Raw genomic sequence first — 14823 nt, 5'->3', positions numbered from 1 at the left:
GGATATGAGCTTTGGAGGCATATTTAGTAATCTATTAAAACAGATTTTTTGAAAAATCGTTGGAACAGATGGTAGAATGAACCCAACAACTCAGCAGGGTTTATCCATTCTTAAAATTTTACAGCAATGTTCATTGTTGCAGATTTATGTGTTATTTTCCTAGATTTTTAAAAAGATATCTTTAAAAAATATTTTCAAAATAATTCATTCCAAAATTATAATAATAACAATCAATAAAATAGGAAACCATCTCTTAATAAATATAGGGCCATTAATAAAAGCTCTAGTATCTTATAGGCTTGAAAAGAAATCTTTACATACAGATACTGTCATATTATTTTTATAAACTTTTTTTAAAAAAGGGAAATTTACAAAGTATATACAGAGAAAGTACATACAATTTACAAAGTATGTACAGAGAATTCCAATACACCTCACCCTGAGTTTTTCCTATTATTAACATCTTAGGTTATTAGTATGATACATTTGTCATGAATCAACATTGATACATTATTATTAACTAAAACATATTTCATGTGGATTTCCTTAGATTTTGGCTAATGTCACTTTTTGTTCCAATAATCCCATCCAGGACATAACAATACATTTCATTGTCATCTCTGTGTATGATCTTCTACTATGACATTTCTCAAGTTTTTTTTTTTTTTTTTTTTTTTTTTTTTTTTTTTTTATGACCTTGATGGTTTTAAGAAGTACTAGTAAGGTATTTTATATAATGCCTTTAAATTTGGGTTTGCTTAGATTTTTCCCCTCAAAGTTAGATAATTATTATCCTTTTAGGGGAAGGAAAATCAGAGAGGTAAAATGCCATTCTCATCACATTACATCACATCAAAGAAACATACTGTCAATATCACTTATTACAACAGAGATTAACCTTCATCTGGATGGCACTGTGCCTGTCATGTTTCTCCACTGTAAAGTTACTATCATTTTCGCCATTTACATACTTAATTTTTTGGAAGGAAATTACTTTATGCAGCCCACACTGAAAGAAAAGAAAATTAAGTTTCACATCTGTGAATAGAGAGTATCTATATAAATTTTTGGAATTATTTTACATGGATTTGCCTATATCTTCTCATTCTATCTGTTTAGTCTTTTATTTGTATTAATATGGACTCATATGCTTTATTAGTCTGTTTTCACACTAATAATAAAGACATACTTGAGACTGGGAAATTTACAATGAGAGAAGTTTAATGGATTTACAGTTCCATATGGCTGGAGAAGCCTCACAATCATGGTGGAAGACAAGAAGGAGCAAGTCATATCTTACATGGATGGCAGAAAGCAAAGAGAGAGAGCTTGTGCAGGGAAACTCCCATTTTTAAAACCATCAGATTTCATGAGACTTACTCACTATCATAAGAACAGCATGGGAAAGACTTGCCCCCATGATTCAATTATCTCACACTGGGTCCCTCCCACAACACGTGGGAATCACGGGAGCTGCAAGATGAGATTTGGGTGGGGACACAGAGCCAAACCACATCATATGCATTTATTCTATACTTTGCATTTTAAAACAACTATATTAATTATTTTATTGCTCATATTTTTCCAGCTTTTGACACTGAAAGTTCTTTAAGGTGGATCCTACATCTCTTTAAAATATCTCCACCATTGTGTCCATCCTTATTTCCTGGCATGGCAAGATGCTCCGTGTTCTTTTGTTTCTCATACCTCAGCACTAGAATCAGCTGCTTATTCATGGAACTTTGCTTATTTTTACTCGAGAATAATATTAGAAATCAAGTTCTGGGAAGTAATAGGTTCTTTTTATTTTAATGAAAAAAAGACCCAGTAGATTAAGCTAGTTAAAAAGTCCATATTACAGAAAATGTATTCAATGAAAAGTAAATATTTCTCCCATATCCACATTTTTTTCCTTTTTTAAAATGCAGCATCATTTAAGGTGTACTTTGGTATTTTCTAGACAAGTAAGCATCTGTATAAACATTTTATTGTCTTTTATTTCTAGTTATCTGCATGGAAGGAGTGGTGGCACACTTCAGTAATCCTTGTTTCTTTTCATATAAGTTCACATAAATATAGTATTTATGTAAATATACAGATGGCATGGGATATGCAGTCCATTGTTAAGATATGCTCTATTTTTTTTAATGGAATTCTACAAATTACCTTTAGTTTATTTCTTTCCAATTGATAATTTGCAAGCATAACTATGATCACTGTTTAATAAATTCAATAATATGATTTTAATGGAAAGCATATATGGATAACGCTAGGGTTATGCTTGGGAGCTTAATCAAAATTAGCTGAGCAGAACAACATGAGGCTTTTGAATAATACCAGGAGAAGGGTCTTGACAAAGCTTTCTCCTTGATCAAAAAGCTCCAATTGTTATATGGTTTAAACCATGTAACACATGTTTCTTGTCCCTCCTTCAAGTCTTCTACAAACAAGTAAATTATCAGATTGTGAAATCTCTTTCCTGAAATTCTTCCACAATTTTTCAGTTGTGTCCAGCCTCAAGTGATCTTTTTGTAGAATACTTAGAACTTTAAGATCATATGTGTTCAGGTGCTCTTTTGGCCTCTGAGTTTCTCCAGTAAGTGCTACTTAACATTAATACTGCATGACAATAGTGGTTCATGACTATGTACCTCTGTGCAATATATTTTGGATCCTAACAGTGAATTATGCATATTACTTGTCTGAGCTAAGCTAGAAGCTACAATGTTTACAATGATGGTGAAAATCAAAAGTACTGATAACTCGAGATTAAGTCAGAAATGGATTGGGCTACTTCCACTTGGTAGAAACGTGTATAATGAAATAGAGTAATGTGAAAATGCAGAAATAATTTTTCTTTCAGGGTCAGAGGCAAAAGAAAACAGAGACATGGACTAATTTTGAAACTCAATTTCCCGTTCTTTCCTCCAAGGGGAGGCTAACTACTGAATCCCAAGCCAAGTACTGCACCTTACAAGATTGTAGTTATGGTTATAACACTGGTCATTATTATCAGTATTATCATTATCATCTGTATGGGTTATGCTTGCTTTTCTTTGGCGATCCTATATATTTTATATGGATATTTTGTAGAAATAAGCATGTGAATATAGTATTTGAGCACATCCACTACGACCTTTGCTAGTGTTTTCTAGAATGGTAATTCAAATGCATGGTGATATGGTTTGGCAGTGTCCTCACCCAAATCTCATCTTGAATTCTCATGTGTTGTGGGAGGGAACCCATGGGAGGTAATTGAGTCATGAGAGCAGGTCTTTCCCGTGCTATTTTCATGATAGTGAATAAGTCTCATGAGATCTGATGATATCGAAAGGGGGAGTTTCACTGCCCAATCTCTCTCTTTGCCTGCTGCCATCCATGTAAGATAAGACTTGCTTCTCCTTTTCTTCCACCACAATTGTGAGGCTTTCCCAGCCATATGGAACTGTAAGTTCAATTAAACCTTTTTCTTTTGTACATTTCTCAGTCTTGTGTATGTTTTCATCAGCAGCACGAAAAAGAACTAATATACATGACCAAGAACTTTCATACTTCTTACAGCTGCCATAGTCATATAATGAACTAATTTAGGAGAAAAAAATAATATTCTCTTACAAGATTTATACAAGTTGAACACTATGCACCATTTTCTGGAAGCTATTGCTACTTGGCACAGCACTGTAAGCTACCAAAGCTTTAACAAGAACATGACTATTGTTGAATCTACAGTAAATGAATATTTTGCTTCCTCTTAGCATTTGAATACAGCCTTTGCTTTTGCTAATGCCTTCTTTTCTATGCTCATCTAAAATACAAATATCAGTATATCTCCTCACGAAAGGTGTGCAATACACATTTGACATGCTTTCACAGGTATATGTTAATGATCTTAAAGTACGTCATCAATGGGTTGGAAAAATCTTTACACATTGTGAACTGTTGGTATGCAAATGTTTCATTTGTAAAATTTTTACGTCGTTTACCTTCAGCAGAAGGGGAACCAACATCATATTTATGCTTACCAAGTGTTATCTATTCAAACGTGAGACACAATCCAAGGTTATACAATTTGGGAATAAAACTTTAACACCTACTGAGAAATAAACGAATAGACTTGGAAGATATTAACTCTAAAGAAGTTGATTTCTTTGAATGTTTCAGATGCATATTTTATACCTAGATAATTTACTAAATTCATATACCACGTAATCAAATAGCATCTAAGATTGAATGAAGAGTCCCTGAATATAAATTAAAAAGTCAAGAAACAACAGATGCTGGTGAGGTAGCAGAGAAATAGGAATGCTTTTACACTCTTGGTGGTAATGTAAATCAGTTCAACGATTGTGGAAGACAGGGTGGTGATTCCTCAAAGATTGAGAACCAGAAATACCATTTGACCTATCAATTCCATTCCTGGGTATGTACCCAAAAGGAATAAAAATTATTCTATTATGAAGATATATGCACACATATGTTCATTGCAGCACTATTCACAATAGCAAAGAAATGCAATCAACACAAATGCCCATCAATGATAGACTGGATAAAGAAAATATGGTACTTATACATGGAATACTATGCAGCCACAAAAAGGAATGAGATCACGTCCTTTTCAGGGACATGAAAGAAGCTGGAAGACATTATCCTCAGCAAACTAACACAAGAATGGAAAACCAAACACCTCATGTCCTCACTTGTAAGTGGAATCTGGACAATGAGAACACATGGACATAGGGAGGGAAACAACCACACACTGGGACCTCTGAGGGAAGGGAAGGGAGGTGGGAGAGCATCAGAAAAAGCAGCTAATGCATGCAGGTCTTAATACCTAGGTGATAGATTGACAGGTGCCGCAAACCACCGTGGCCCACGTTTTTCTGTGTAACAAACCTGCCCATCCTGCACATATATCCTGGAACTTAAAAGAAAATAAAATTAAAAACAAGACAAATAAAACTGCTAGAAAGTGTCCTACTTCCAATAAAAAAGCCAGGCTTTAGATCCCCTGTATGCCTTAGATTTCATGGAGTTATATTGGTATTTATGACTAATTTCACAGTTGACAGAAACCTTTATCTACAATATCATTTTTGTCTTCTTGTTTTATTTCCACAAACCTCTAAGTTTTTTAATTTAAGGTCTTTCTCTCAACAGCAACAACAAAATCCCTCTGCTAAGCTGTTCCTGAGACAAAGCATCTCATCTAAGGAAAATACACTACCTCCTAATTTTTCATAAACATTTTACAATGGGTGTCCAAAGTTCTTAAATGGGACCAACTTCAGAAATTTCCATTGTGGAATGAAACTTGCACATTCAATCAGAGGCAAAAGCTTACCTCTAAGTGTAATCCAATTTTCTGATATTTGGCTGCCTACTCACCAGTACATAGCCGCAGCGACAGCACTCCTTACGTGCATGTCACTGCCCAGAAAAGGGCATCACTCACAAGGTCTTCCACTAGTCAAGTAGTCATGCATTAATAATTAACACCCCAAGATTTTTTTAACTGTATATTAAGCAGTTTATTCAAAGTTGACAAACCTGAGTCTTAAAACTATCTGTGATGGTAATGGGAAAATGCTGAGAGCCAGGGCATTGAATATTTTCACAATAAACTGAATTTAAGGCAGTACTCTTGATATAAAACTACGGAGGCACATCAAATGACTGACAAATGCCTGGACATTTAGTCCTAATGAGATCTAACTTGGAAGGAATATTCTGGCTCCAAAATTTTCAGACCATTGAATTATTTGTTCTTTGGTCTGCATTGCAGATCCACCTCACCTTCTGCTCAGTCCTACTCCTACTCTTACCTTCAACAGATTTGAGTTGGAAGGATATTACCTAATAAAGGACTTGAATCTTAAACTCCACCTCAGAGAGTATGTTTCTTGAGAACCCAGCCTGTAACACCTGACATCACTATTAAAAAACATTAATGTAAAGTCTTTTTAAAATCTGAGTGTTTCAGTAGGTGAAAGCTCAGGCACAACTACTCCAGAACATGTGATGCTGAAGTCAGATGTTTGCACCTCTGTGTAGAGTAAATGTGCATGTTACAGCTATAAACACAGACTTCAGGAGGGTGTCTGCTTTTACTTTCTGTCATGTAATTTTTTTTGAAATAGTAAAAAAAGAAAAAAAAAACTAACAAGTAGAAATACAAAAAATATAGTTGTCCTACACTTTCATGTGATTTACAATCCTAAATTGTTTACTTTCTATTAAAACTGTGCAAAAATATTTAATATCCTCAGGAAAATGAAGTAGTATTTTAGGCTCAAAACTCTTTTGGATAAATATCTAGTAGGAAATTCAAATGTTTTGCAGAATATGTGAAAAATCATTTTGTGGAACTTTTTGTAGAACATATAGCATCCCAGTAAGTGCAATAGATGTCCAGTCATCACTGCCACAACAGTATCCTGTTTCCAAAACTTCTCCTAGGGATCAGTACATTGGGAAGCAATGCTGAAAGAAATTTTACACCCCTGAAAAACATTGACAAAGATGGGAAATTACTTGAAGTATTGAACAACTGAGCATATTATCAGACTTATTTTTAATGGTCCTCCTAGCCCACTGTAATAAGAATTGTCTAAAGGCAGGTGGGTAAAAACATATGTACTCATTTATTGTTTATGCCTCATTTTTAAATATATTTATTGTGGCATAATTGTCAAATGATAAACTTCATGTATTAAAAATTGTGTAATTTGATAAGTTTTAACATATATATGTCTGTGAAATTATAACCATAATTGATACATAAACATGTCTATCATCTGTGAAGGTTTACACATTTCTCTTCATAATCTCCCCATAATAACCGTCCCTGTTCCCTGCTCTCCCATCACCAGACAACTACTGCACTGTCTTCTATCACTATAAATTAGTTTGCATTTTCTAGAAATTTATATAAATGAAGCCACCTAGTATGTGTCCTTTTCATCTGCTTTACTACTAATAATTGAAAATTGGCAAAATAATTGAACAGATACTTGACCAGAAGACATAAACATAGCGAAAAGCAAATAAGATGCTCAATGTTTTTCATCAGCGGTTAAATAGAGATGAATACATGAAAAGATACATGACACAAATACGTAAGTGGTTAAAATAATAATAAAAAATAAAACTCACAATCTCAAGTTAGAAAAGATGCAGAATAGCTGAAACACTCAAACAATGCTTGGAGGGATGTAAAATGATACAGCTACATTGGAAAATAGTTTGGTAGTCCCATAAAATTAAACATAAAATCACCAAACAAACAGAAACATTTTACTCACCAGATTTTAGCCAAGTAAACACTTTAGTTTATGGAAAATCCTATACAGAAATGTTTATAGTGTCATTATTTGTAGCTGTTCTCAAATTGAAACTAAACCAAAGTTCTTTCAACTGGTAAACAGCAGAAGAAGTTTGGGATATCCACAAAATTGAATATTACTCAGTATTTTAAAAAAGCTACTCGATATACACAATAATCTGCACAAATCTCAAATAAATTATGCTGCCTGAAATATAACAGACTCAGATTACAGGGTCTAAGGATATAATTAGATTTCAGTACATGATATCATTTATATGACATTCTGGACAAGGCAAAACTACAGGAACTAGAAACAGATTGTTGGTTGACAGGAGCTGGCAGTGTGAGGAAGGGTTATACAAAGCATTAAAGGAAAATTAGGATGGAGTGGATGAGATTGATGGAGTTGTTTTACATCTTGATTATAGTGGCAGTTAGCATGATTATACATTTGTTGAAACTCAGAGAAATGTATAGTGAAAAGGGAAAATTGTCTTGCATAACTATCATCTTTAATGCAAAAAATGGAAGAGATATGCAATTATATATTAGATTTTGTATAAAATTCAGATTTATTTGCCATAGCCTCTGTTTCCTTCCTTCCTTCCTCCCTTCCTTCCTCCCTCCTTCCCTTCCCTTTCCTTCCTTCCTTCCTTCCTTCCTTCCTTCCTTCCTTCCTTCCTTCCTTCTTTCCTTCCTTCCTTCCACTCTTTTTTTCTCTATATATGTATATGTATATATCATTTTCATATACACAGTAGATTCGTTTACTCTAGGTTTACTATATATAGAGAGAGAGGATTAGCTTACTCTTATGCGTTTTATATTTATTTCAATTTTCTAACTTTATAATATGCCAACATAATTATCTTTTAAATTATTAATTATTCTAAATTCCTGTATTAATTCTTGGCTTTCTACACCTTTATTTTTATTAAAATATTTTAACAATCTATATTTCATACCTTTAAATGTCATTTAAAATCTAATACCCTTGATAAGTAGAACAAATGGTGGACTTTGCTTTTCAAGAATAACAAAAGAAAATAAAACCCCCCATAATAATGAATTACTTAAATCACATATATGACAGAGAGTATTTTCCCTATATGTATTCTATAAGTTATTACAGTAATCGAGTACATTTATATGTGTTTTAGGTAGTTTTATCTAGCTAAGACATCATAAAACAACACTACAAATAATTACATTAAACATACAGTTTTTTTTAAATTTATTTATTATTATTATACTTTAAGTTGTAGGGTACATGTGCATAACGTGCAGGTTTGTTACATATGTATACTTGTGCCATGTTGCTGTGCTGCACCCATCAACTCGTCATTTACATCAGGTATAACTCCCAATGCAATCCCTCCCCCCTCCCCCCTCCCCATGATAGGCCCCGGTGTGTGATGTTCCCCTTCCTTTTTTAACAAAAAAGTAGTCTCCATATGATTCTGAAAAAATAATGCTGTTTGTATAACATAAGTATTTATTTTTCAATTGAGATCTTTTAAAAGCAGCCTAATTAACACAGCACATTATTATTTTACAGAATATTGTTGGAAGAATATCAAATACCATAAAGAAAACATAGAAACTTGGAAAAGAGAGTTTTAATGCATATGAGGTAAAAAGCAGGAAGAACATTACTGGTTTAGCTTATGCTACTGCTATGTTTTCTCTCTGTTTATACCTCCAGGATGTACACTTTTAAGAAGTTTTATATACTTTGTGTTTTCAGTCTCCACTTCTATAAACTCTCTTATTCTTAGCACGGTAGACTCATGATCCTGGGTATTATAAAATACGACTGTTAAAATATTGATTTCCCAAATGGGCAAAACAAGTGGCACTACATAAATATTTTATGCTCTCTGTTGTCCTCTATCATTACCTCCTCATTGTAAGCAAACACCTAAGGGATAGAATATAACTTCCCTCACCGTTCTGTTTACCATAGTTAGCAGAACCTGTGATATAATACTGTAGCTCTGTCTAATTTCAAGAGGTCTAAAATAATGATTATTTTTAAATCTTTTTTCGTTGATACTATAAACCAATTACTAGTTCTGTATAAAATAGCAAATATAATAATAATATAAAATTATCGACAAAATTTGAATTCAAAAATACCTTGTTGTTAAATAATTGAATGTGAAAGGGACAGAAAATTGACGTTATGTAAAAGCAGCAAACATCCAGAATGGCTTATGGGATTTAATTTAAACACGATATGTGCAAATTTGATGAGGTAGGGGATGTATTACAGGACAGAAATTTGACTTTCTTCTTCCCATCTAATTCAATTTTTTATGCTCCAAAACTTACTGAGGTCTCACAAAATCTTTTGTTTGTGTGTGCTATGTCTATCAATATCTACCATATTGATATCAAAAAGAAATTTTAAAAATTTTTAGTAATAAATTAATTTGGGAATAACAGTAATAAATGTACTAGGTACTATGAATAATGATCATAGTAAAATCAGTAGGCTTTTATTAAAAACATCTGCATTTTTCAAAACAAAATATTCAATGAGAAGGATGGGACCATTTTAGACATTTGCAAATATCTGTGAAGTCATGTAGATTCTCATATTTGTTTCTTCATTCAATATTTTGTTTTAGTTGGAGTATTTGGATAAAATCTGTTCAATTATTAATGTAGTTTAAAAAGTTAAAATGACCTTTCTAGGTAATTGTGAATATGATTCTGTGGTTTTCACCAAAATTTAACAAGTAATAATTTCTTTTTTTTTTTTGAGACGGAGTCTCGCTCTGTCGCCCAGGCTGGAGTGCAGTGGCCGGATCTCAGCTCACTGCAAGCTCCACCTCCCGGGTTTACGCCATTCTCCCGCCTCAGCCTCCCGAGTAGCTGGGACTACAGGTGCCCGCCACCTCGCCCGGCTAAGTTTTTGTATTTTTTAGTAGAGACGGGGTTTCACCGTGTCAGCCAGGATGGTCTCGATCTCCTGACCTCGTGATCCGCCCGTCTCGGCCTCCCAAAGTGCTGGGATTACAGGCTTGAGCCACCGCACCCGGCAAGTAATAATTTCTTAAAGATTACTTGCAATATGGGATCGGAAACCCTATCAATGAACTTTGATAGTCTTTGGTACTCTTTTACATTACATTACATTGTAATTTCTTGGCTTGATTTGAACTTCAAATGAATTATTTACCAATGCATAATTTCATAATATCATGCATTATTTTAAAAATATTAGTTCACTGAGTTATATAAATCTTTCAAATTTTAACACAGTACAAGATATGAAAAGTTCACGTTCATTAATCTCACTCCCTATCTCATTTAAAAAGTTTCAAGTATTTAAAATTGCCAAGCACACAGCAGAGAATACAAGATTTCTAAAATTTTATTGTTGCTCAAGAGCTCACATTGTATTAATGGAAATGAAGACTGCTATTTGCCTTTTTTGAGGAGTCAGTCTCTCAGTTGTTCATTTTCTCAAAATTATCTGCCAAATATCAAAGTCTAAATAATCATGTTACTTTTCTTTCACTTATCAAGTAAAAGTTACATTCCACAAAAACAATGGCTGGTTCACCCCGCCACTCAAAATGGTCCACAAATTACTTTCTCTGAGACAATGATCATAATATGTACTCAGCATTAGGTACTTTAGGCATGCTCCCTATTTCTTCACACAAAATATTAAAAATGCATAAATCAGTGGTAGATACCTTTATCAATAACAATTTTTAATTTATCATTTAGGGCATTTATTTGAACTAGAATTGAACTAGAATTTTTAATTTTATTCTAAGTGTAAGGCAGTGAAGAATGCATTGACTACAAGCACAGCTGGTGTCTCCACTTTGATTCATGCCAATGTAACTCCAGTTTTAACTATTTTGGCTCAATAGTACTCCATTTTGTGTAAGCATCACATTTTTTTTAATCCATTCATCTGTTGATGGACACTTAGGTTGCTTCCAAATCTTAGCTATTGTGTACAGTGCTGAAACAACTTGGAACTGCAGATATTATTTGATGCAGTGTTTTCCTTTCTTTCGGATATATACCTAGCAGTGGAATTGTTGGATCACAAGGTAGCTTTATTTTTAGTATTTGAGGAACTTCTAAATAGTTTTCCATAGTGGTTGTAACAAGTTACATTCCTACCAACAGTGTACAAGGATTTCCTTTGCTTTACATTCTTGCCAGCATTTGTTATTGCCTGTCTTTGGGATAAAAGTCATTTTAGCAGGGCACGGTGGCTCACGCCTGTAATCCCAGCACTTTGGGAGGCCAAGACAGGCCGGATCACGAGGTCAGGAGATCGAGACCATCCTGGCTAACATGGTGAAACCCCGTCTCTACTAAAAATACAAAAAAAAAAAAAAAAAAAAAAATTAGCCAGGCGTGGTGGCGGGCACTTGTAGTCCCAGCTACTCGGGAGGCTGAGGCAGGAGAATGGCGTGAACCCAGGAGGCGGAGCTTGCAGTGAGCCGAGATAGCGCCACCGCACTCCAGCCTGGGCGACAGAGCGAGACTCCATCTCAAAAAAAAAAAAAAAAAAAAAAAAAAATTAAGTCATTTTAACTGGGGTGAGGTGATGCTGAACACTTTTTCATATGTTTCTTTGCCATTTGTATTGTTTTATTTTTGAGAAGTGTCTATTCAAAAAATTTCTCCTATTTTAAAAATTGAATTATTAGATTTTTATCTATAGAGTTGTTTGAGCTCCTTATACAATCTGATTATTAATCCGTTGTCAGTGAGTAGGTTGCAAATATTTTCTCCCATTCTGTGGTTTATCGCTTCACTTTGTTGATTGTTTTGTTTGCTTTGTAGAAAGCTTTGTAACTTGATGTAATACCATTTGTCCATTTTTTGTGTGTGTTGGAACAGCTAAAATATTAAGATAAATTTATTGTTTTTTAGAACTCTTATCTCAAATTAATTATGTAATATATCATCACTATTTTTTGAAGTAAGAAATATTACTCTATAATTAAAATTATTAAATTGCTAGAATGACTCAATTAAAATGATTTGATGAAGAACTGTAGCTGGCTTCCAATTACAATGGACTACAAACTATAAAAGAACACTTAAAGCCTATATCTGTAAACAAATAAAATAAACAACAAAAAAACCCAAAAGGACTATACAAAACTATTTTCTGACATTACACAAATGCCAGATTAAGACTCTGGTCCCTGAGAGAAAGGAAACAAACAAGTTGATCCCTACCATTTCCTCCGTTTTCTTCCAGGAAACACATTCCAGAACACTCATCAAGAAAGGAGGTTCTCAACAGAACATATTAGTCACACTGACTTACAGACAAAATGATGCACTTTAGGTATAGAAGTTGCTCTAGAGAGAAGGAAGGAAGCTATATAGGAAAAGGATTTAAAAATAATATAATTAGTCTTTGATATTTGGCAGATATTTTTGAGAAATTAATTAATTAGATTGACACTTCAAGAAAAACAAATGGCAATATTTATTACCAGTAATAAAATGTGAGCTTTTTTTTTCTTTTTAGATGAAGTCTTGCTCTGTAGCCAGGCTGGAGTTCAGCGGCACTATCTCGGCTCACTGCAACTTCCGCCTCCTGGGTTCAAACTATTCTCCTTCCTCAGCCTTCTGAGTAGCTGGGACTACAGGTGAGCACCAACATGTCAGGCTAATTTTTGTATTTTTAGTAGAGACAGGGTTTAACAATGTTGGCCAGGATGGTCTTGATCTCTTGACCTTGTGATTCTCCCACCTTGGCCTCCCAAAGTGCTGGGATTACAGGTGTGAGCTACCACACCTGGCTAAATGTGAGCTTTTCAGTAAAAATTAGAATTGTATGAGGGCAGTTCCAAGATGGCCAAGGCATCACCTCACCCGGGAAGCACAAAGGGTAAGGGAAATTCCCTTTCCTAGCCAAGGGAAACTGTGACACACACCATCTGGAAAATTGGGTCACTCCCACCCTAAAGCTGTGCTTTTCCAAGGGTCTTAGCAAATGGCACACCAGGAGATTATAACCCACAGCTGGCTCGGAGGGTCCCACCCCCACGGGGCCTCCCTCATTGCTAGCCAAGCAGTCTGAGATCTAACTGCACAGCAGCAGCGAGGCTCGGGGAGGGGAGCCCACCATTGCTGAAGCTTGAGTAGGTCAACAATGCAGCTGGGAAGCTTGAACTCAGTGGAGCCCAACACAACTCAAGGAGGCCTGCCTGCATCTGTAGACTCCACCTCTGGGGACAGGGCATAGCTAAACCAAAAACAGCAGAGTGGACCTTGAGCAAACTCCAACAGACCTGCAGCTGAGGGTCCTGACTATTAGAAGGAAAACGAATAAACAGAAAGGACATCCACACCAAAACCCCACCTGTATGTCACCATCATTAAAGAGCAAAGGTAGATAAAAACCACAAAGATGGGGGAAAAAAAAGAGCAGAAAAGCTGAAAATTCTAAAAATCAGAGCGCCTCTCCCCCTCCAAAGGAACACAGCTCCTCGCCAGCAGCAGAATAAAGTTGGACGGAGAATGACTTTGACAACTTGAGAGAAGAAGGCCTCACACAATCAAACTTCTCTGAGCTAAAGGAGGAAGTTTGAACCCATCGCAAAGAAGCTAAAAACCTTGAAAAAAGATTAGATGAATGACTAACTAGAATTACCAATGTAGAGAAGTCCTTAAATGATAGAGCTGAAAACCATGGCAAGAGAACTATGTGACAAAGACACAAACTTCAGTAACCAATTCGATCAACTGGAAGAAAGGGTATCAGTGATTGAAGATCAAATGAATGAAATGAAGAAAGAAGAGAAGTTTAAAGAAAAAAGAGTGAAAAAAAACAAACAAAGCCTCCAAGAAATATGGGGCTATATGAAAAGACCAAATCTACGTCTGGCTGGTGTACTTGAAGTGATGGGGAGAATGGAATCAAGTTGGAAAACACTCTGTGGGATATTATCCAGGAGAATTTCAGGAAAAACAGAGAACACCACAAAGATGCTCTAGAAGAGCAACTCTAAGACACAGAATTATCATATTCACCAAAGTTGAAATGAAGGAAAAAATGTTAAGGGCAGCCAGAGAGAAAAGTCGGGTTACCACAAAGGGAAGCCCATCAGACTAATAGCAGATATCTTGGCAGAAACTCTACAAGCCAGAAGAGAGTGAGGGCCAATATTCAACATTCTTAAAGAAAATAATTTTCAACCCAGAATTTCATATCCAGCCAAACTAGTTTCATAAGCAAAGGAGAAATAAAATATTTTACAGACAAGCAAATGCTGAGATATTTTATCACCACCAGGCCTGCTTACAAGAGTTCCTGAAGGAAGCACTAAACATGGAAAGGAACAACTGGTACCAGCCACTGCAAAAATATGCCAAAATGTAAAGACCATTGATACTAGAGAGAAACTGCATCAACTAATGAGCAAAATAACCAGCTAACATCATGATGACAGGATCACGTTCACACATAACAATATTAACCTTACATGTAAATGGGCTAA

This window comes from Macaca nemestrina, chromosome 3 (assembly GCF_043159975.1).
Source record: "Macaca nemestrina isolate mMacNem1 chromosome 3, mMacNem.hap1, whole genome shotgun sequence".
Classification (NCBI taxonomy): domain Eukaryota; kingdom Metazoa; phylum Chordata; class Mammalia; order Primates; family Cercopithecidae; genus Macaca; species Macaca nemestrina.
This window is presented reverse-complemented; position numbering follows the sequence as displayed.